The sequence below is a fragment of the Anser anser genome (genome assembly GCF_964211835.1).
Source record: "Anser anser genome assembly, chromosome: 1".
NCBI lineage: Eukaryota > Metazoa > Chordata > Aves > Anseriformes > Anatidae > Anser > Anser anser.
In genome coordinates, this window is record NC_139720.1 from 7504148 (window position 1) to 7528442 (window position 24295).

General features: G+C 44.8%; 1 protein-coding gene across 3 annotated transcripts in view; it reads right to left on the minus strand.

The window, feature by feature from the left end:
• The window catches only part of FRMD4A (FERM domain containing 4A), a 362821-nt gene that overhangs the window by 221926 nt on the left and 116600 nt on the right, over nucleotides 1-24295 (minus strand). The gene's annotated exons all lie outside the window — the stretch shown is intronic.

The following is a 24295-nucleotide window of genomic DNA, read 5'->3' on the forward strand; positions in this document are numbered from 1 at the left end:
ACCTGTAGAAGGGTTTTCTTGCTGTCTCTTTACCTTTGCACAGTTTCTACCAAGCCCCAGATGTCCCGCTGGCTCATCCGAAGCAATGGGGCACTGGGGCAATTTTGGAATTGAAATAAACTCATACATTACATGCTGGTACGTCCCTCTCCCTACAGCAATCAGATTTAATATATGGACAGAAAATACATGCAGACTAGTGTCATTTTGCTGAGGAAAACAGGCAGGTGTGGAGTGCCATTTTGCTGAGGCAGGTGTTGAGGTATGAGACGGGTTATTTAATTTTATTGATCGCTTTAAGGAAAATGACCAAAGCAAAATGAAAAAAATCCCCATTCTTTTCACTGCCCTGGCCACAAACCTTGGTGTTTATGTCTCCCTACATCATTTGTCTGCCTGGCTGGAGGTCACACAGTTGTAAAGGGTGTCCCGAGGAGCACTGGCTCACATCACTCACAGCTGCTCACCAGCTCAGCTTCAAACCTTTGAGAGCAGCTTTGCTCTGGGACATGCTTCATCCCCCAAGGCAAGAGCATGAGAGGAGTGCGGGGACAGAGACAGGACAGAAACCCCTGAAGACTAAAAAACGTACCGCAAAGAGGTGGTACGTGCAGTAAGAACTGAGAGGAAAACATTCAGAGAAACAGCCTGATGGTCAGGACCACATCCCAGGAGGTCCCTGCTGCTTTGGGATTGCATCACAGAAGACTTCAGTGCCACCTGAGCCACCAGCTGAAGCATGTGAGAACCCCACTTAACGTCTGCCATGGATGTTTTTGGCCATGGTAAAACCACTCAGCCATTCTGTAAGGCACATGAGACCCTCAAGGACAACTTCTGTGATGGTCTTGATGTTTGCATCTCCACTGGACTGGCCCCGGATGTTGACGGTGGGAGACACAAGGAGAATCCAACCCCCAGGACAAACAATCACCCATTTGTTCTTCTGCACACCTCCCATGTTTCTGATGTCTGGAGACATCAAAATGTATGGTCTGCTCCGTTTCAAAAGGATGTTTTGGTGTGCTCCTAGTCACGCACCAATGGCATGTAAATTTTATTTATGTCACCGCAGCAGTCACTGGCTGCCACTGGCTAAAACAGCAGGCAGAAAGCTTTGCCTTAGCACCCACGTGGGCAGAGTGCTGAGCGGATGGAGGACAGGAGAAGACATCTTGACTGCGTTTCTCCTACGTCTCTAGGACTCATTTCACCACCCACTATTACAACCTGTTGCTTTTTCTTGTTCTCTCTCCCTTTTTCAGCTGTTGCCTCCCCATGTTGGAAGAGTCTTGTTTGCATCCTTCTACTGCGAAAGGCAACTTTGGAAAAACAAAATGGGGTGGGGAAAGGCAGCAGGTCGGATTGCTCAAGAAAGTCTTTCGCAGGCAGTTTTAGACGTACAGCTTCTGAGAATAACATCTGAGCAGAGGGAAGCAAAGGAGAAATGCATCCAAACTTTAGATGCAGTTGCCAGCCCTGAGTTATTTTGACTCTGTCATGTATATTTGGCCTGATCATAGGAAATGTTGAGAATCTACGTTTCCTAAGGGCCTCTTTGACCACTAAGGACATCAAGGGACGAGGCGAGAGTACATTAGAGTAGCTTCTGGTCTACATGGCTTCTCAGAAAAAAACAAGATCTGTGGCTTCTCCTGAACGGTTTGTAGACTTTTGGGGACCTGTGAATCCCAGATAAGCAGGTGGGCTTAGTCCAGAAATGCACGTGTTCCTCAAATGGCAAATGGAACTGAATCAGGCCCCTGCGTTTGGTCAGCTGGATCGCTTTCCCTATAGTTTAGGCACCAAATCATATATGGACAACTACAGCTGTAGGAACTCCGTATTTGGTAACTAGAGGAAAATCCCATTCTAGGCTCCAAAATTGTTTTTTTTTTTTTTTCTTTTTTTTGGGTGCTGCCACTTGGAAGTGGAACAGCAACAACAGCCGTGTTGGCCATGAGCAAGTCCATGTCCATATGCACAAAGAGACCTTTGGCTATTCAGCAATGTCCCCGTGTTCCTGTGAGGTTGCCTGCGTATCCCTGCTGGCAGCTGATCCTCAGTTTGGACAATCCTACCCGAGAAGCCAACAGCAGCAAGTAGCCCAGGATGCTCAGGGGGTGGTATTGATTTCCTGAGCGGTCAGTGACCCATTCAGCCAGTGAGAGCCAAGGAGATGCCACAAGTGCTGCCATCACAGCTGGGGTGTTAAAATCTCGGTATAGACGATTTGCGGACATTGCAAAGATAAAAGTGGAAAGTCAACTTCAGTGTATTTGAATTGGCTTATTATTATTATTTTTTTTTTTTTTGCCTTATACATGTCCTTCGCTGAGCCAGGTGAATAAAATGGTTTCTGTTCCCTTCCCTGTGCCCAGTGCAATTCAATGCCTGTTGTGTGCCATCTCAGAGGTACCTGTTCCTCAGATTTGGCCATGGGGAATGTCCCCTCACTGACTGATCCAGCACCTTGCATTAAGCTTTAACCACTGGCTCGCTATATAGGTAGGAAGCAATATCCGATGCATCAGGAGGAAATAGATGAGGAGTATCTCTCTCGGGCTGAGAAAGATGACAAAGGGAAGATACGATCAAAGAGTACAAAATTATGAAGGACACAGAAATGGTGAATAAAGAAGGATTATTCTTTGTTGTTGTTGTAGTTGTTGTTATTCTATTTTCTAACACCAGGACTAGGGACAGTATGAAGGTGGAGATTTAGAGAAAGAAACAGCTTTATTATTATTATTATTATTATTATTTATTTATTTATTTTTCCACAGCATATGACAAAAATATGGGAAAGTACCACCAGAGGAAGCAGGAAGTGGCTGAACTGTTGATTCTTGGGCAGTGGGGGGCTGCTCTGAGGAAGCAGCTCTCCTGCCTTGCCTTGGTTTTCCCTTCTCCTGTGTGCTTATGGTGGATGGCTTGTGGCTGGGTGTTGGGGCAGGTTTCACCTAGCAGAGCTGTAACGTTGCAACATGGGCTGTGTTATCAAAGAGCGAGTCCTCCTGAATGCGATTTGGAGCAGGAGTGTAATTCAGCTTCTTCCCTCCCACAGCCTCCACGGACTGCAGAGCAGTGCCAGGGCATCACGGTCTACTTAAGCATTAAATTCATTAGACACCTGAAGTTGCTGAGGTCAAATACCCCTTTTTCTACCCATGATTTGCAAAATGCAATAACAAATCAGGTGTCTAAACCCCACTGCTTTTAAGAGGCCTTGCATGCCCTTAATCTCCTTAATGTTTTTTTACAATCTCTCCATGAAATCTCAATGAAAATCAGGCCGAGAATGATCCCTCGCTTTTATCTTCTGAAACAGAGATAGTACTTGCAAAATGCCTTGTTAGATAGAAGCTATAGCTTCTCTGCACTTTGCAACCATAATTAATGAGGCTTCTCAAGCATTAGATTGTCTGAAAAAGGCATATTTTGTCTGTTTGCATGGACTACTTCAGCACGTTTTCTTTTCACAGACCACGGCCAGTGAACGCAGAGACTCTGGTGTCAGCTCCATCAATCTCTGACTTTCAGAGCTGATCCTTATGCCTCCTACCTTCCCCGCCTCATACAAGCAAGATGAGAAAAGAGGAACTTTGAAGCTTGGCTGGACAGCTTAGGTGCAACCATGCCAGGCTCCAGAGTGAACCGCATGCACCAGAAACATAAATCAGGTCTGTAACGTGAGGCCACTGGAGGAGAACTCTATTTAATGTACTTGACCTGTGTCTAGGGTTCATTTCCACGTGCCCCTGGTGTAACTTGCTTTATCAGCTGTAAAGACAAACTCACCAGCTGCACATTATATTCACACTCCAAAGTCAATGGAAAAAGCAAGCAAAGTCCTAGAGCAGATCTATGGAAATAGACTAAACAAATCCTTTCCAAATTTTTTGCTTTCCGTGGAATAAAGGTTGAAGAGTTTATCTGGGATGGACCCAAAATAACATATTTCAATTAATTGGGGGTATGCTTTTCAAAATAAAGAAATAAAACCAAGCTAAATTCTAAGACATGGAACTCTCTTGAGTGATTTAAATGTTGAAACAGTAAAATGGAGCTTTTGGAGCTTTTCTGCTTTGTCAAGAAAGAAGAAGTCTCCCTTGTTGTCGCAGAAAACATTAGCTGAATTCAGCCTGAGTCTATGGATAGTTTCAGTCAGCCTGAAACGGCGTTTATTAGCAACTAAACTATCCATCTGAAAAATGTTACCTAGTTCTACCCCAACTGTTCTCCCCATTGCTTAAAAATATCCCACTTACAGACAAAGCTATTGTTCAGTGTAGATTTAAGATGTTGTGGTTCATTGTCTGGTGCTGCATCTCCTAGGGAAAGCAAACCAATTAGGCCATTCTATTTCGGTGCCTCAGTGCCTGTTTGTGCAGTTATTATGTCATATGAAGGAATACAGCCTTATAGTCTTTGACAGATATGACCACATTTCTTAAAAGAAAATACCCTGTTTTCAGCAAAATATACCCTGTGTCTCAGCTTTGAGATAGAAGTGGTCACAACACAGCTTAGAAATTGCCAGCTGAGACCAACAGAGCATCCTGCATCCAGGTCTCTGCTAAGTGGCTGTACCAAAAACTCGTCCCAAACCTGGCAGGCAGTAAAAAAACACAGAACACAGGTCCTGAACCCCGTTAGTAAGAGCAGACTTATGGGTTGAAGCACAAGGAACTACGTCCTTTTCAAACTTTTCATTACACAGCCCAAACCAACCAACCACCAACAACAAAAACACAGGAAAAAAAGTGCGGATCTCCCAACACATCAACTCCTGGACCTGTACTTCCCCTCGCAGGGCCGGCAGCTTTCATTTCACAGGCAGCAAGCTAAATCCACTCATTTTACATTTATTTGACTCACTGATTTTATATTTATTTGACCCACTAGTTTTTATACTTATTTGACCCACTAGTTTTATATTTATTTGACCAAGCAGAGAAAAACGCATTGGCCACTTTTACCCATTCAATGCATTTGCTTTGTCCAGTGAGGCAGATGGACCAGGTTCACAGCTGCCTCGTGCCCCTACGTGACCAAGCTCTGCCTTCTCATCTGCATCTGCTGGCTGCTGCTGACTCAGATAGGACTTAGTGTCGTGGCCTGTACTGGAGAAACCTCTCATTTTCTTAGTTTGCTGCCTCCCCGGGATATTTTCCAGCCATCAGCTCAGGGATGAAGTTAAAAAGGCAGGTGCAAGAGCACAGATTTGTAAATATTAGGTTTGCATATAAATTACTATCGATTGGCTGTGGCAGTGAAGGGGCTGCTGCTTAATCTGACTGCCTGGCTGTGGCAGCAGCAGGTGACACAGGATTTCCAGAACCAAAACCCATAGGTTTTTTTTCAAACCCACTGAAATTATCCGAATTGCACTGCAGGAGGAAGAGCTGCAGAAAATTCACGAGCACCCCAAAAGGCAACACAGGTAGCCTGTGTTTAGGCAAGAGGCTCAGGGTGGTCCCAGCTGGTATGGAGCTGGATTAACTGGGACAAACTGGAGTGATGGGGCAGTACACACGGACTCGGTGTGGCCGTAGCCAAGCGTAAGCACATCAGGCAGCCTGGCTGCTGCTTGCAAAGGCATTTCCCTCCACGCTGGCAGTTTAACAACACCGTGGCCTTGTGTTCGTCAGGTGCAGGAGCAATGCACTGAATGGTCTTTGAAGTGCCACAGCAGCTGCAACAGCTTCCTGCTAAATTAAAGGAAAATACCCCGAGCTCCCGTGTGCTGCTGGAGTGTGCACGCAGCAATGAATTTTACGGAGCTCAAAATCCCCACACCGATTTCATGTGTTCGTTTAGAAGCCTTAGGGGGCACGAGCCCTTCTTTAACAGCAGGAACACAAAGAGCCTCTTCTTTGGGAGCTGCGAGTTTTCTTTACCGTGCGAGGGAAACAAAGCCAACGCACCGCTCATTTGAGCTCTTTCCCTACTGAGACACCGGATTACTTTGCAGCAGTTTGCTAAATGCTCGGCCTTAAAGGTAGAGTGAAATCAAGTATTCAGCACGCTTAAAGCAGTACAACGGAGGGGGACAAAGCACCCTCCTTCTGCACCCAGCTGGCACCATTTGTGCCTGGCGTCAGCACACAGCTGAGTTTGTACCCCAAGATAATTCCCACCTTATTTTCCCCTCTTGATGGGAATAGCAGGAAGGTTAATTAAACCCTCCGAACTGCTGCTGTTATTCGTCATTCCTTCCCTGTAATATAAGCAGCGCTATCTCGCATTTGAGCTCTGGTTCCCTATAAATACCTGCCCTCTGCTTTTACCTTCGTGCTAAAAGCCTTTCACGCAGCAAATGCAATTAATTTCCTCGCAAGAACAGCCAAACAGTGTGATCAAAGTTCTCTGCCTACCCGCAGCAGAAAACGACCCTCAGACCCTGGGCAAAAGAAATGTGCACCAGCACCAGAATTTGGGGGAACAGCACGCCCTAGTGTTCCTTCTGCTCCTCACTGCCTCGCTGCTGGATGGTTTGTGGGCTCCCTACTACTGCTGCCCGGACTGAGCTCCCAGGAAAACAGGATTTCTATCTGCAAACCCAGAATTTCCTTTTTTTTTCTTTTTTTTCTTCCCACTGAAAGTCTTCCTCTAGGGGGTCGCGCCTCCCTGCCTTTTGCTTCTTTATCCAGACTAGGAGGATGTTACACGATTCTGTACAGCTTGAGTGGATTTGAAAGCAGCATGGGTTGGGAAAGTCTTCTTCACAGTCCCACTGCAGGGGATTTTGATAGACTTTCCTTTCCTTCTGCGAGCACTTAGCTGTCTGTGAACATCAGCGACAGCAGGAGGCACAAGGAAAAGTAAGGCGTTGGCACTCCCTGACCTCTCTGCACCTCATTTTTGCAGGCTGTGCGTTTTGGCATTACCAGTCCTGACCTTAAACGTGGTACTGGGCATGTCACATGTAAAATTAATTTATCCATAAAATAAATTCTATGGAAAATGGCTTCTCCAGCAAGCTGGTTTAGCTGGGTGACCCTTCAACTAAAGCCCACCACCCTAAAACTTTCTACACTGCTGGTGTGGTCATGTTTGCAGTGACAGGATTGCCCACGAGCTTTCCTACTGTGAGCCTGGCCCCAGAGAAAGGGTCCACCACAAGCACCCTGGTGTGAACATGCAAGACAGAGGCTGGATCTGCTCTGCTTTGCCATCACCAACATCGCCAGGGAAAATCTGGGTAGCGTAGAGGGTAGCTGCTGACTACTGCTGTCCAGACAGACCTTAAGACATGCATCTGCTTTTGATCAGGCCTCTTACTGGTCTGCTCGTAAGGATCTGTCCTCCTCAAGACACATCTCCATGCTGGAAAAACCCACCAGGCTGTTTGCTAGAGACCTAGGATTGTGTGCTTTAAACAAAAGGCACTGGATTCGCAAAGCAGCCTTAGCTGTGCACTGCTGCCCTGAGGAACAGTGCTTCTTCCTGACCTCAGGGCTGATCACTTTATTCCCTGGAGCCTGAAGATGCCCTAAAGTTTTTTGTTGCAGTCAATGTAATTGCAAATGTTCCTGCTATTCAGGGAACTCTAACAACAGAGGATGTTCTTTGCAGATGCTCCTCAGCCAACATCTGGATTGGATGCACCACTAGACCAAAGCCAGACCTCTCTTCTGCACAAAATCAGATACACAGGGGACTGTAAAAGATAGCTTGTGATTTTCTCTGTGGGCAAATTGTAAATGGTTTGTGGATGCTGGCAGAGCTGTGAAGGAAAGGGCAGATTGGTTTGCAGATCATCATGGTTATAAGGGGATGGTTGCTGTGTATGTCATTAGAAGAAGGAGCAAACAAGGACAGAGCAAGTATTTGGGCAGGGCTCTCGAAGACCCTGCAGGGCCCCAGGTTTGGCAAAGGTCATCCCTGCTACACCCTGCTTTATACAGCATGGCATGGGAGTCGTGTGTGACACAGCCGAGCTCCCAGCTGCCAGTCCTCTGGAAAGGGGAGCCGACCCATCTCCGCACTGGCAAGAATTTCTCTCTCCTCCGTTGTACAAATACAGAAGCGAATAATCAGACCTCAAAGCAAGACCCAGCTTGCCTAACCTTTAATCCAGGCTGGAAGCATCAGTGCCCTGCCAGTTCCACTGGCACAGAGCCCCACGTGTCGGAGATCTGAGTCAGTCACCAAACGGGATGAGAGGATGGCCTGGCAGCAGATAAAAAGCCGACTCCTTATCTATCACCCACACCATCTGGGAACCTCTCTCCTCGCCTTCCCAACCCTAATTATTTTTACTGCTTGATCTCAAGAGGTGTTCGTGGCATGACCCGCAACCAAGCAAGCCTGCTGTTTCTTGCCCTCTCTCTGGCAGTTTGCTTTTCAGCCCCTTTATTACCATATTCACCTGTGAATCAGATAATTGCTCATGTGATCCCAGAGTATTAGTCCTCCTTGTGTCGTCGCAAGCAGTCGGACATTCCAATTTTCAGGGGATTATATGCAAAGCAGAAAAGACATCAACCGTGCCTTTAATGCTTTCCCCTGGTCTCTCATTTCCCTGGGGACAACCCTTTTATCTCAGGGAGCCTTACAGAGAAATCAGCAATTCAATTGCACTGTTTTTTTGGCCTTCAATTCCAGATGCTTATTCCTGTTTGATCATGTCATGCAGCAACTCACAGAAAAAGAATGAAATTGCTCCTCGTTTCAGATGCCAATTGCTTGCTAAAGCAAAAGCAGACTGCACTCTTTTGTTTACTCCACCCTTGCTTTGCTCACTCTTTCAGCCTGTCAGTCTTGAGGTCTGTCCCTCTGCAACAAAGACTCTAGGCTATTTGAGCTGTGAGTTCACTGGGTCTGACCTGTCTTAGTTTTAAGCTCATACCGAAATCCTGCTGATGAAGATCACTGCGAGAATAGATTAAGTTTAGAAGGCAGCTCGAGCCTGGCTCCAAGCACTCTTCCTGCAGGACACGTTCTTGGGAGCAGATCATTTCTTACTGCTGCTGGTGATGCAGGAGTGCGGCTGCAGGCCCGTGTCATAATGATTCCTCCTAAGCACAAAACCTGTAGTTAATCAACGTGGTATATTAAATACAAGCCAGCTCAAGCTTGCCTCCCAAACTGCAAGCAAACACGGACCTCAGCTATCTCCCATCCAACCACATCCTTCAGGGATGGTGACCTGCAAATGTTGTCACCATGTGTGCACTGACCCCGGGCCACCGCTGAGCCAAGAAGGTGGCTTTGGACCCTCCTGTGTGGGTCTTGGTGTGCGGAGGGAGGGTGGGTGATTGAGCTCATGGAGCATCACCTAGTGTGAAGCCCTCCAAGACTGCAGCACAGAGGCAGGGGGGAGCCCTCTGCCAGGCTGGGAGGATGCTCATGACTTGTGCTCTGGCATGTGAGGGAAGATCAGCCAGCAAACCCCATCGAATCCTTGCGTTGAATCAGGGTCTTGATAGTAGAAAGCAAAACAAGTTTGTTAATTACTGCTGTTACCGGTAAATCTCTAACTGAAGCGAAAATTATAAGGCAAGCAATTTATTTTATGTGCAGATTGTATCTATTTTAATGAGTTCCAAAAATAGAGCTTTAAAGTGGTGGCTTTAAGCTCTGACGTTGTATAGGGATTTTTTTTTTCCCTGTGAAATTTTCCAGGGCATTTAGTGAGGCTGTTCTTTCCTAGAGATGGAGCATCTCTTTTGGTGTTGTGGTGCACTGAAGTGCACCCATGGGTTCAACCTCTCTTGACTGGCCAGTCAAGGACTTGGGTTGTTCTTCTCGGTTCTTCTGATTCAGGCCTTAACTTAGTATGGAAAGGGATTGTACCAGGGTGCAGAGGTACCTTTAGGATGTGAGGCAATTCCAGCTCCATCATGAATTTTCATGCTCCTGAGCAGGAGACATCCCTGCCTCGATTCCCCACCCAGAAGAGGTGATAAAGCACACGACTGTGCCACCTGGAGCCCTCTGATGTGCCACCTGGCTGTACCAGCCACGTCCTGCCAGTCTGCAGGACTTTGTCCAGTGCTAACTGGCTCAGGAGATGCCCATTCCCATTGCCACCTTGCACTTTATGCACGGGGGCACAGAGATAAGGGTAGCTTCAGGGACAGTGCCACTGCTGCCATGACCCAGGAGAGTCTAGTCTGAGCAGCTGAGAGGTTGCTTCAGCACCTCTTCACGGAGGTTCCCATCACGTTTGGTCCCCAGGAGATGAAGTGACCCTTCTGTAATCAAAGCTGTGGCTGCTGGCAAAGGGACTGCAGGCCAGGGGAAAGGGGAAGGGATGCTGTGAGCACACTGACTGCTCTATCAGCGTGGCATCTGGGGATTTCTGGATGGGCATTCCCCATGCAGCTTCGTTAATATAATCAAGGCCAGGAGTTACTTAGTGCTCATCCAGTCATTGCAAAGGGACTGATTACAGGCTGCTCTCCTGGGGCACTATTTCAGGCTGGGACTTGATGGGGGAGTATAAGTAGCATGGCAGCTTCACCGAGGAGGTATTCCTATGTGACAGAGAAGTTAAAGCCCATGTCGAGGCCTCGCTAATTGCTCAAATTATTGCTACTGTTAACAGGGCAGCGAATTATGTCAGGGAGCCTTTTAGTAGTCATACTACTCTAGCTACGGATGATATACACTCCTGGATTAACGCTGACAAACAACAATAAAAAGGGGTCACATTAATAAAATCTGAATGCAGGAAATAAACGTCGAATTAAAAGCAAACAACACCTGAAATATTGACTTTGGCAACATAAAGTGATTCTGAGAGGAAGAGAAAAATGTTACGGTTGATCAAGAGCAGCACAGTTATGCTCAGGGCAAGTTTTACGCAGCACATTAGAAAGTGAGCTGAGCCCTATCCGCTTGCAGCCAAGTTCTGGTCTGCACCAGTCGAACTGCAAATGTCCTCTCCTGAGAGCTACGGGAACTGGAGGAGAGGAGATCCCAAGAGCAAGACCCCAACAACTCAGAGCTGGAAGTACTCTCCGATGGTAACGGAATAATAAGTATCGCTGATTTCTCATTTACATCAGTAAAATTGGGACTAACATAACAACAGCAACAACAAAAAAACACAGACTTACACTGGTTCAGGTCCAAACCAGGTGGAAACCCAGCATCAGATTTGCAGTTTCCCATCCCTTAGGCCTGGGTCTTCAGATCTCATCCCAGGAAATCTGACCTGAGTGATAACTCTCTCCTTCCAATTCATTCATTACAGCTGCCATAAGCCATTCAATTCACCTTAGGCTGTTCTTTTAATAATATCGTGCCCTTCTGTCTTCTTTCTTAGGCTATCAGAGTTTTTAAATATAAAAGATACTAACAGTAGCTTCCTCCCAAATACACATAAATGTGTAGATGTCACAGCACATTGAGAAAACTGCTTGAACACCTTGGGATCATGGTACTGTAGAAATCATGATCTTACACTTGACTACATCTGTCTTGACCATCTATGTGAAGAATAAATACAATTAAACCAACATGGACCATGATGATGACTCCTTTGCAAACACTGAGAGCTCTAGCACCAGGACAAACAGACCTATCTCTTCAGTAAGGCCAAGGGGAGGCATGTGATGAAACAGATTGAATGGATCCAAAAGTCAGAAAAACAGCAGGCTGCTGATGGCCAGAGAGTTGATCCCACACTTTTCCATAGTATCACAACTGGGATAAATAAGATCCTGAACCATCATGTTGCAGTGAATCCCACTGCCAAATTGGGGTCAAAATGTTTCTTTCATTAAGGAATGTCTTTATGAACATTAATTGGGTGAGAAGTTTGTCTTTATTTATTCTGTGCCATCAAAAGACTTGGATCCAGGCTAACAAACATGTAGGAACATGCTGCCCTAAAGATGTTATGGCCCAAAGCACATGTGGCACATGGGATGCGCAAGGGAATCCAGCCCCTGCTGGTTTTCATTTACCCCAAATCTAGTCTTGCTCTATATGAAATCCAGCTTGGTGCCATGGGCCATATGCTCCCCTCCTCTGCTGAATGATGCCATTCCAAGAAACCAGTGATGATTAATATATTCCCAAGAGCATTTATGAGTAACTTAGAAGCTGACCACAGTGGAAGGAGGGAGTCTGTGGGCATTCCTCGGTGTGTGGCCTGGGTTGTCCCTATCAGGGGTTAAGCACTGCAGTGACATTTCTGCGTAAGAGCTCACCTCTAATCACACTTCCCATATTTTCTAAGAACTCTTCTCAACGGCAATTTTTGGTCTCTAGAAAGCCCTAAGGTCTGTAATCTCATTAGCAAGGAGCACATTTTTCTATGTAGCAACCTAAAAGCTTTCAGAAAACAGCTATTTGTAAAGAGCACCTATGAATGGACAAAAAATACTGATCCTGTCCATTTCTGGGTGGTATTCTCAGTTCTCTGCTTCTTTTCCTTTTTAACTGGGGTATTAAAACATGCCACATCTCTTTGTTTCCTATACCAGTGCAATCAATGGCTGAAACAATCCTTGCAGCAGAGACCCGTGGCTTTGCAATAATCAGCATCAGAGTCTTGCAGAAGATGCAGCAGTCCACTGCTTGCAGTAACCTTATTTCGAGTTATTTAATCTTCTTAGTGAGGTGTAGATTACATCACCTCAAACCAACCTTGAAAGCTCGTGATCAGCCACATCAATAACATGAGCGTTGCAAGCAATCCAGTGCTCTGGTCTTGCTAAGCTCTGTAGTAGCAAATTAACACGACCCAGCTGGTGCTTTCAAAAGCCTTGCATTTGAAGTAACTGATACAGATTTGGAGTCCCTGCGGGGTTGAGCAGAAGATGGCTGTTCATGCCCAGGACTGGAGAGTCCGATATTATCAACATCAGTGTTATTGCTGAAAGTTCCGTTTTGCCTCTCACTTTAAACAAATCCAAGCACTGGTGTTACTTGCTTGTGGTAATTTTAAGAGGCTGAATAGCAATGTGGTTGAAAGATGGCTGAGGCCTCTTATGAAAACTTCTCACAGTTTCACAACAAGCATGTGTAAGGAATTGCTGGGATTAATAAATTTATTTAATTATCACAACTTCATTTTAAGTAAACATATGGAACAAAAATGAGTCATTTCCCATTCCCTATTCTTGCCCTGGAAAGTCACAGGAACATCTTCCTCTATGGCTGCAAGGCTGCACGGATCTTGCACAGCCAACCCCCAGGGACAACCAAGATGCATTTGGGAGTTGTTACCTCCATTAAACTAAGGTTGATTTTTTGCTACTGAAAACAACATTGTGTTGTTCATCTGTATGACACTTCAACGTCCCTCAGGAAAGGAAGGATAACAAAGGTGAGAAAATCTGTGCATAGCATTTCCTAACTTGTAAATCAATTCAAGCAGCAAATATTTCATTGGAAATCACACTTGAGAAGGGGCTTTCCATTCTAAATAACTTTCAAGGGCCATAATGAAACCAGGAAGACTTGGGCCTTGCAAGGCTATTTCTGTTTGTAAGAAAAATTGATATGAGACATCTAACCTTGTCTTTTGGATCCATTTTACCTCAGTCAGGCATTATATCACCTGAATGTGAAGTGATTAGCCCTGAGTAGGTCACCTAACACTCCTAAAATAAAAGTCCTTATTCCCCTAAAGCCCAATGGGGAGGGGTAGGTCTCTCCTGAGACCTTTGTAGGTATCACCCTCCAACTAAATTAACTCATCTTCCAATTTTAACCACTTGCCATCTATTAGGGACACTGGTTGTGACGTGGGAGACTGCAGCTGGTGTCCATGAAGAACGGTCCCAGTACCAGGCTCTTGGGCTTTCTGGGTATGGATGCTCACATGGATAATGGATCTTCACTTGCCCATGAAGAAACAGTCCCAGCTAAAGGAAGAGAGATGTTAAGAGGGACTCTTCCCTTTAATTTGGAAATGCTGGGGACAGACCAGTGTTGCATTCCAGACTTTGGTCCTTTAAATCCACATTAGATCATCACTAAATTGGATATAAATGACAGCAGATTGTACTCTGCAGCTCAGCAGACCTCCTTGTCTGCTGCTCCAGTGAGCTATGTGGTGACATAGCCTTAGATCATTGCAAGCTTTTCCTTGTCTTTTTCATCTCAGTACCAAAATGTGAAATGGCATTTAAGCCTCATGCTTCCACCTGGGAGACCCTGCTGTGTTCCCTGGGTACCCTGTGTCTTCACGGCACACAGGGGTTGGGTTGCTCGTTTGTGGGGCCTACGATGAGAGCTGGCTAGAAAAAAAAACCCCTTTCAAGTAAAACAATGAGGTTTTAACTTTAGATTTTGTTGTATTTCTGCAGGAGATGAAACTTGAGAGACCTCTGTCCCTTCCTGCAGGAGCTTGGAGAAGTGGTGTCCCCAGGCCGGCAGAGCAAGGCCTGCCTGGGCCGGAGCACCGTGTCTGATCCCCCTGCCACACTCCTCCCCGCCGGCTGGCCTGGGAAGCCTCCTGTGGAGACTTTTGTTAAAACAAACACATTTTGACAAATCTTGCCTTTGACAATCTGCCCTTTCTGACAGCACATCCCACGGTGACTCCTGCCTGCTCTCCTCGGCCTGCTTTGACAATGTCTACGGGGAACCCGCAGGGAAAAGTCTCCTGGCAGCAATTAGCACCTTCTAGTCCGACACGGGTTCACCTCAGAAATCCCCCACATGTCGTCTGACACGGCGAAGCGGCCCCCAGGTGGCACACATGGTGCCTTGGTGTGACTCCTGGGCACTGCCACCACAATTGTGCCACCAAGGAGGGAGAGGAGGGGTGAGCATGGTGCCCAGCCTCAAATCAAAGGGTTACAGACACCGAGCTCAAGGCTCCCCACCCCAACCAAAGGGCAGATGCTATGTGTCTGGCATGCAGAGACCCTCTGAGGCTCTTTTGGCCCTTTGGACAAAGATGGGCCTCCAAAGAAATTAAAAAAAAAGAAAAAAAAAAAAGTGTAAGGATCTGGCAACACCAACCTGCAGAGACCGAGGCTGGGAGGCAAGCTTTTGTATTGCTGCCGGAGAGCTGGCAAAGGCAGGAGTTTTCCAGCTGAGTTTTACTGTCCTCACAGTCACAGTCTTCCCACAGGTTGAAGAGGCACTGTAAACAAGCCCTGATCTCTTTTAGGAAGCTGCTCCTTCAGGGAGCTGCCTCCTATTTTGGGGTGTAACTCTGGGGTAAGCAGCTTGGCCGCTGAGGTTTTACTGAGTCCTTGCAAAGCGTGGTTTCTAACTCATTTCCCTCTACTTACTGCCATCTAGTGCAGCTTGCTGGGAAGACAATTAAGGCGTCTCCACCCTCCCCCCCGCTCAAAACGAACCAAAACAAAACCAAAAAAAGCGCATTAAAATGAGGAGCATTTCTTTTAGGCAACACTCGTTCCAGGCAACTGAGTGTGCAGCAGAAAGATAGATAAGAAGATGCTTTGCACTTCATTTCTGAAACTTTCAAATTTCTGAAAGCTTTACTGACTCTGCAGAGAAGATTTCAGATCAACAACTGGTTTAAGCAGCTGTCCTGCATGACTTTTGCTCATGCGATCATCCCTGTGCATCCCACCAGTATGGGTAAAGGCATGGGTCATTTAATTTAGACAAGTAGAGAGCTTGGTGGGGGGTTGTGACAGCGAAGGGGAGCTGACAAGAAAAAAATAGTTTTCATAAAACAGGTTAGGAAGATGGAGCTGGGCTCTCTTTCATTTGTGTTTATTCTCTATAATACAATTATGGACATCAGTGTGGTCAAAACCTGGGGAGAGATCCAAGTAAGGGATGCGGGTAGCTGAAAGCACAAGCAGTTGTGTGCTGAAATAAAGGGCTGTGAAAACCAGACTCAAAGCGGGGAATGGTAGGCTGGAAAAAAAAAAAAAGTAAAAAAAAAAAGTGCTGTCTGAAGAGCAGTGATGCCATCATGCTGAGGGTTAGAATATACGCAGAACCTCAGTGCCTCAAACACAGAAAGAGATGTTTGCTATGCCAAGCTCCTAATCAGAAAGCTTTTGGTATAAAAGAAGAGCTTGGCAAGCTACATTAAATCATAGACAATGTGTTTTGCTTCTTATATATAAAAAGATATTTATTCACCATACTTAAATAAGAAATAGCTAATTGTTAAAGAAACATAGCATTTGTAACTAGCATTTGCACGGAATTTAATGCATCCTGAAATTCAAGCTGCCAGCTGTCTTTCCCCTGCATGCTCCCTGAAGAGCATTGGAGCATCCCAGATCTTCCAAGCAAGGCAACAAGTAGGGGTTCATTTGCTTGGAAAGTATACAACCAGTGATGTTTTTCCACGAATATTGGTCAGGCTTATGTTCTGTACATTGTGCAACTGTCCAGACTGCAGCAGATTTACATCACATATTATCCCAAAACTGTGGGACAGGTGAACTTCAGGTAGAGATGAAAAAGCCAAACAGGGACAGTAGTCGCCAGAAAAGTCAAGAGGGAGTTGAAGGTGATGAGGACCTTCCAGGAGATATTTACTTGTCCAGCTCATGCCAGGACTGGTTAGGAGTCTGCTAAGAGCTCCGTTAGAGGGGTTAAGAAGGGGAAGTTGTCCATACTTAGCTTTGAAGAAACCCTCAAATCTTGAGGTCTTGATATTGAAGGTTTTGAGGCCAAGCTTTATCTTTTCACACGGTCAAGTCGAATGAAGCGGTGACAGCTGAGGTAGAGGGGTGAAAAGACCTGCTATGGATGTCCTACTGATTGGGCCGAAGCTTTCTGGTATTGTAGCTAATTTTTCTTTGTTCTGTTATTTTAGGCAAAGACAAAGATACTCAGAAATGAGCGTTCACAGTTGATGAATACATAAATAAACACGATCAGCATCAGACAAATGTGCTTTGCTGAGTTTCTATGCTATGTTTCAATGAAGTAGGACTGCTAAAATTTCTCTAAAACCAGCAGCTAACAGAGACATCATCAGATGATGGAAGGAATTTGCCAACTCATTCTATATTAACGTGTACGCAGGATCCAGCCCTAGCCAAGTGCTGTAAACATGGGTTGAAACCCATAACTCAGTCCCGTTACAGTCCTTTCTCACTGGGGATGCTTTGCATGTTGCAGATCCCACAGGATCAAGCATTTATGGCAGTGCTAACACCACCAGAGAGTCTGGGGAAAAGAATATTAATTCTTCGGATGCCGAGCTTTCTATTAAAAGCAGCCCCACCATCTACAGTCCCAGTCTGAATAAAGACTAACCATTCGGCCTGTGTGCATACCGAGCCTGCAATTAAGTGCGTATAAGGCAGTCTCCAGCATGCTGACTTGTACTTCAGGTCCTTAATTACACCAGGCTTGATTCTAGTGGATGAAGATATTGCCCTTTGGTGGGGCCTAAAAGCACCAAAGGGAGCTGCTGCAGCCAGTTCTTCATCCAGATCAATACAGAGGGGAGGGACAGTGCGGTTACTGGTGGATTAAATTGGAGACAATAGCAATATCATGATGTACTGGGAATTTGGAGTATTTCATCATGAGGAAGAGAGAGGAAAAAACAATGTGGTAAAACTACTTTTGAGAGAAGAGGAATGGCTGCATTCTTGGGATACCGTAAGGATATTTTTTTATAGACTACTAAAGCTCCAGTTTGACAATTTTCATTATTTAGTCTGACCTATAGACAACAGGCTATAGAATTTCACCTCATCATTTTTGCTTTGAGAGACTATTACCATTTTTAAATTAACTTAGAGGCAGAACTACAGATAATTAGAAAAAATTCCTGTTCCCACAGAAACATTTTGAAGTGTCCTCTAGGAAATATTTTCTAGAAACTTTCCAAGGCATTTTATGTTCCAGAAGCACTCAATTTATGACCTTTTTGTAAAACCCTATCTTGGAAGTAAAATAAAGACACATATTGATTTCTGAGAAATAACCAAGTCTATCTGCAATTTTGTTTAGAGTTCAAGAAACGGATTCATTTCCAGAAGGACAGAAAAACTGGTAAATACGTTAAAATGTTTTAGCAATATACACAATATATATTTTTAGGGCTCACTACTGCCTCTGTCATATTTTAATAACTTCAAAATGTTCCATTACTTGGAAGTTACTATAATACTTGGGGTCATCGTCTTTAGTTAAATTGAAGGTCATTGTATTTTCCAATGTACCAAAAGTTTTTCAGAACTTCCCCTTTTAAGGCCAGTCCAGTGTGTTTCCTTTGACCTGACCAGACCCATATGTAACATCCTTTAAGGAATAATTCATCAGTGGGCTTAACAGTACCTAAGAGCAAAATAATATGTCATTAATAGATTTATTAAGAAATAGTGGCAGCATTCACATCTTTGCCTCTTGCAGTGTCACCTCTGTATTTCTTGACAGATGTTTTTCTGCTGGTGTTACAGCTCTAAAAGCAACATCCTTAATGAACTGACAATATTTTTGTTATCTGGAGCTATTCTGGGAGCGTGCTTTTTGAAAAGAAGCCTGAAGAAATGTCCTCTCTTTTCTCTGCATTGCCTCATCCTCCTTTTGGCAAGCCACAGCATTTTCAACAGAAGGCGCTGACCCTGCTAACCTCTGCAGATCTGCTGGGGACTTCGTGTAGGGGAGAAAGACACTGTTTCATAGACCGCAACGAAACAAACAGCTTCATCAGTGCTGTAGTCATCTTCCATCATTTGCTTTTGGAAACACTGCTGTGGGGTGCAAAACCTGATGTCTTGTGCTGCGGCTCATCTCCATCACCGCCTGCTCTTCACCCTCCACTGGGAACAGCTCCCCGTCTCCGCTAACCTTGAAAAAGCCTACTCAGCACAAATTCTTCGTGTTCATTTCACTGAGAATCAGGCAATACAGAATACAGATAATAGCCCATTTATGTTGACTCTTGTTTTCCCATCTTGTAAACACCCTGTGAATTTATATTCACATCATTTTTGCTATAATACTGTTCCCCAAGCCATAAAAAGAACAATTCTGAGCTTCTTGACAGCTAATATTTCTGTTGAGCGATATTAATGCATTGTGAGTCTGACCTTAATACTGATGCACCACAGTCTGATCCTACTCGGTACTGAGCTCCTACTGTGCCTCTTAATGTGCTCTGATGTTCGTAGAAGGTGAAGGTGCTCAGCAATCAGCAGGATCAGACTCCAAAGCCATGGTTACAGCACAAAACAGACCTAAGATGCTTACTGTCTCTCTGGTGTAAAGGTGAGATGCACTTGCAGGAGCTAAACTCTGCCAGGAAGGATTCCTGGAAGAAATGGCATCCCCTTGGGATAGATCTTAGCAAGAAAATAAAAAGCTTTATATCTTCATGCTGCTTTGGGGAAAAGCAGCAGTCAAAAGCGAGATCTGTGTAAGGGGTAATTCTAACTGATCACCAATGGGCCGCATGCAGAACACGTCCGTGAGCAAAGCTTAGCTTTGGGTTTCTTTAGCTGTATGATTCATTTTTATGTTAATCGGTGCATCTGCAAGAACAATGTTCTTAATAACTTAGCAATGTTCATGCCACGTGAAAGCCACGATGATATTTGGAATCACACTTTTAAAGAGCAACAGGCATCTGTTTAAAAAACAATGATTATGTGCTATAAACACACACGCACCTCCAAATCTGCTGCAGCACATCCGTTTCTCCCAGGTGTACAAGAGCCATCTTGAATCCCAAACTGTAATTTACACATGGATACATCCCAGCCTGGTTTCATCTCCGTGTCACTTGGACTAGTGGGATCAAAAGCCTTCAGAAATGAAACCAGTGATTGTAGTTGGATAATGACATACAAAATTAAGCCCTGATTATTCTTGTTTCGTTCCATTTGGTGCAAAGATGTCCTGAAGTTCTTCTAGAGTTGTGTACTTGCCATGATCCTGAAGAGGCTGGGAACCAAAATGCAGGGTGGTAGGGCCAGGCTGCCCTCTTGCTTCTGCTCTATCCTTTTCTCTCTTTTTTTCTTGCTAAATTTTAGCATGTTTCAAGCCCTGAAGACTCTGGCTAGGAAGGCAGAGCCAACAAAGACTTCCCTGGAGGATTTTCCCTTCCTTCTAAAGGATCTAAATGGAATCAGAGCTGCTGAACGTAGCTTTGTTTCCTGGCTACTCAGCACTGACTGATAAAATTCATTGAGATAATGAGAAGTTCAGCCACACGAGACTTAAGATTTCCATCTGTGCTACATGCCAAGAAGGTTGGCTGTGCTCTACCTCTTGCAAATCCTATCCACAGTGGTCACCAAAGCCAGGAGAGCAGAGATCAGCCTCCCCCAGGGCAGCTCCCTTTACGACCACCTTTTGAGTACACCCCAGATTCTGCAGATGAGGAAGCTGATAATGAAGATTAAAACCTGTATTTTCTGCTTGGTTATTTTTCTCATCTTGTCACTTCACATTTGAAGTAACGCCCAAATTGACAATTTATTACAAGCTGCAAGCTGCAGCCCGAGATTGATACATGAGGGTACTTTGGAGGAATTTATGGATTAAGTCCCAGTCAAAAACACTGGAGCATTCTCCCTTCATAGTCTGCAAAGTTAAATCACTCTGGGCAGCGAGGCAGAGCTAGCATCTTTACAAAAATAAAACAGAAGCTCAACTACAATATTCTCAGACCTCCAATACAGATTGATAACACTTTTGCTCATGTAGCCTTTACAGCAGAAAATTCTCAGCTGTGCAAAGAGCAAGAGGAATTGGGGATCATGGTACCACCATGGCCCCATGTTGCCTCCACTGGAAAAAGGTTCAGGGTAGTGGGGTGCCATGATAACGGATCTGACAGCTGGAAATTGCGGGCAGAGAGACTGGAAACGTGGCACTCATTTCTGACCAGGAAGGGCTGCTGGCTGTGGGAAGGAGTCTCCGATGGTCTCATCATGGTTCTGCCATCACTTGAGGCTTAACTTTTATATTTTGCTCAGAGATCACTGTAGTTTTTTTCCTAGAGAAAAGAGCATGATCTCAGGATGTATCCTGAGCTACGTGGGACTCACAAGAGTCTTCACTGGCCTATGTCTGACCTTACTGAGCAAGTAACATGTTGGGGAAATATATTCTTCTTTTCCCTCATTAACCTGGGCCACAGCAATGTTTACTCCTTGCTGCTGGCAAAGCAAGGGGCCATGCAGCTTGATTTTCATAACAGAGCTGCCAGCCCCAAAAATCTGTGCCTCCATAGTGAGAGAGATGGCAGCAAAGGGAAGGGATGGTTGAAAAACTGGTTCATATCATCCTACCTGGGTTGGCCTCACACACATGTGGCAGCAGCACTGAGAGGAGGTGTCCTGGTCACCAGAAGTGTGCCAAGGCAAGAAGGCAGTGAGCTGTAGTTCTTTTCCTTTTGATACAGACACCCCCTTATACACACAGAAGTTAAGGTCCACACTTGTAACCCATGGCTGCCTTAGGCTAGACATTTAAATACATCCACAACCACCTGACTGGCAAATGTTTGCACACACATGATTCAGGTGGAAAAAAGTGACAGCCTGCATTGAGAATTCCCTTTCTGAGCTACAGGCTTAAGCAAAAGACTTTATTTAACATCTCTCAAACACTTTGGAAAACCCTTGTGCCAATGCCTATTCTTTTTCTGCTGAGTTTGGAGACTTCTGCTTGGGTTTCCGTTTTTAATTTTTATTTTTTTATTGATTGGTTTATTTTTATATTTTTGTATTTTGTATTTTTTTATGCACTTTTTATTTTTATTTTTTCCACGAGTGCTCTGGATCACACCAGCTGCATTTTACTGCAACTTCCTCTGCCCTCGCTGCTTACTCCCTGGGATCCTCAGCCAGAATGTACAATTCATGTCGTTATTGTATTAGGTAAGATTGTAAGTGCTGAAATGTCAGCTGATGTCATAGGCTCATAGGATTATTTAGACTGGAAAAGATTGTTGCAAATCGTTGTAAGTTAAATGCTTTGTTGAACATGTCCAGGTCTCTGGGCTTTGTTCCCCTGGGATCTGTGCAGGACTCTGCTGTCCTGAAACGACGCGGAGCAGTTGGCTCTCTGCCTTGTACCTTGAGGCAAACGTGCCTCGCACTCAGTTTTGTGATCCTCAGAGCTCTCCCAGAGCCAGGAGGAGGCGTCCCATTTATCTCTCACCTTACAGGAACAAGGATGTCGGTGCCTTGTACAAACTGGATATGAAAATTTGGTGGGTTTATTTTTTAATGCTAAGATGGCTCCATTAGAGTATCTGATTTGTATGCTTGCTGAAGCCTTTTTGCATCATTTCTCCAAGTTAGAAGCACTCATAGCTAGAACACTGAAGCCCAGAATACACGTTCTGAAGATTTTTCTTGTAAAAGAAGCATTTAAGTGTACCGCTGTCCACACCATGCCATTGCCAAGCTAATAGACATTGGCTATTGGCCACACGCTCTGTGGCAGTTATTTCTGGAAATGCATCTCATGGAAGGAAAGAGAGAGAATGAGAAGCTGAGAAGTGATGGAAGGAGAGCTGTGGCTGAAAGCCTTCATTAAACCCACTGTGGAGACACACTGTGCCCTGCACTTAACTGAAAAGCTCATTTCAAGTTTCCCATGTACCATGTTAGAAAATTAAGCTGTCAGATCTGCTTATGGGCAACATGCTAACCTATGAAACACATTTGCTCTGTTCACCAGCATAGTGCAATTTAGCAAGCCTTTTTTCTATTATTCCCTCAACTTTATTGACATTACTAGAGCAAAACCCATCTTAGCCGAGTGGGGTTTTGAGGTCTGATACTCAAGGTGCTCACAGTTGATAGGTAGTGATAGCACTGTAGGTTAGAAAGATGCCAAAGATCTACATCAGAGTTTAATGCCAGATCTTAATCTGAAGTTGGGCAGACATATACTGAAAAAAGAAGCACTCGTGACATTCAGTCTAACTTCTGCTCCCATCCGTGCTGTGCCTGTGTCTCTCCATACAAGGAGCCTGCTGCACTTCTAAGTTAGGTATTTCATATACTAACAGCTGCGATCAATCCAGAGTACAGCTGTCTTGTGCTCTTTGTTTGCTGAGGACAAAAATTTACCCCCTCCTTGGAAGTACTGTGCTCTTAGGACATTAAAGTTTCATAGCTAATGACTTGCTGCACACCAGGAAGCTGTCCCCCTCTTTGATTTTTCTATGCCCACGTTCATATTTCTGCAACGCTACGTTCATGCTGCTTTCCCTGCACAGCTCTGGCGTTCCCCAGGTTCTCACAGAGGCTGTTCAGACATCCAAGTCAGCAAGAAACCAAGCTGGGGAAAAAAATGATTTTTTTTTTTTTTCTACTGGTTTAGAGCTCTGCACAGGTCCAGTTGCCTGGTGAGAACCAGAGCAACAATAAAGAGGCAGTAGGGCTTCAGAGCCAGCACTGGAGTGGAAGAGGGGTCCTTTTTGGTAGCAGCAAGACATTAAAACTCCAGTCACCTTGTGGAGTCACATTATGGTGTAGCTCAGTTGAGTTCATTCAGATGTGGGCTTAAACCTGCTTATGTACGGGTGTCTGAGTGGGTGCTGCCCTTGCTCTTTTAACAAACTGCATAATACTGATGGCATATCTGTCTAACTACATTGCCAGTTTTCTGTTTTGCACATCTGTAAGTAATGAGTAGAAAAAATCCTACCTGCATTGTTAGGACCCCTAAAGCCTAAAAATTCTGTCGCCATCTGCCCTTTGCAGTGCAAATCTTGTTGATCTCAAACAGGTCTACATCCACAGGAGGCAGAAAATGGTCTAATTTTGCCAAAGGACACTACACCAAAATACATTTATCTCAGTACTTCTTCCTGCAGGTATGATTTTCTTCCAGCTCAACAACCTGTACTAGAAATCTATCTAGAGCTCTATTTTGTCCTTCTAAAGAAATGAAAATTACTGTGCCAATGTAATTCTTCTTATCAGCAAGTTAATGAAACTAGACAGCCCCAGCTGTAATGAGTAGAGGGTTGTCAATGAAGAACTTGGAAGACTTTTCAGCTGAGAGAATCTTGGTGTCAAAGGGAGTCCTTTCTGAAACAGGCTGGGTTGCAGGAGGGTAAGCTGAAGGACTCAGCATCACATTACTCTTTGTGCAGAAGTATTTCAAGAATTAACAGGTGTTTATGAATGTGCTGAATATCTAAGAGCTTTAAAGAAGTTTACCATGAATAATTCAGCATCACCTGTTACTTGCTTTTTGCTAATTTCCTTTTTAGAAGGAGAAAATAAAAAGAACATTGCAGCTAGTCAGGGATGTCAGAGTTTTGAGGGTAAATCCTCCACTGGTCTAAAATAGCTGCATCTCCTGTGGCTGCGGTGGGGTCTGTGGTGGGAGTGAGACCCCTTACAAATGACTGATTAACCGAAGTGTGTTAGCATAAACTGCTGAGTACTTGGGT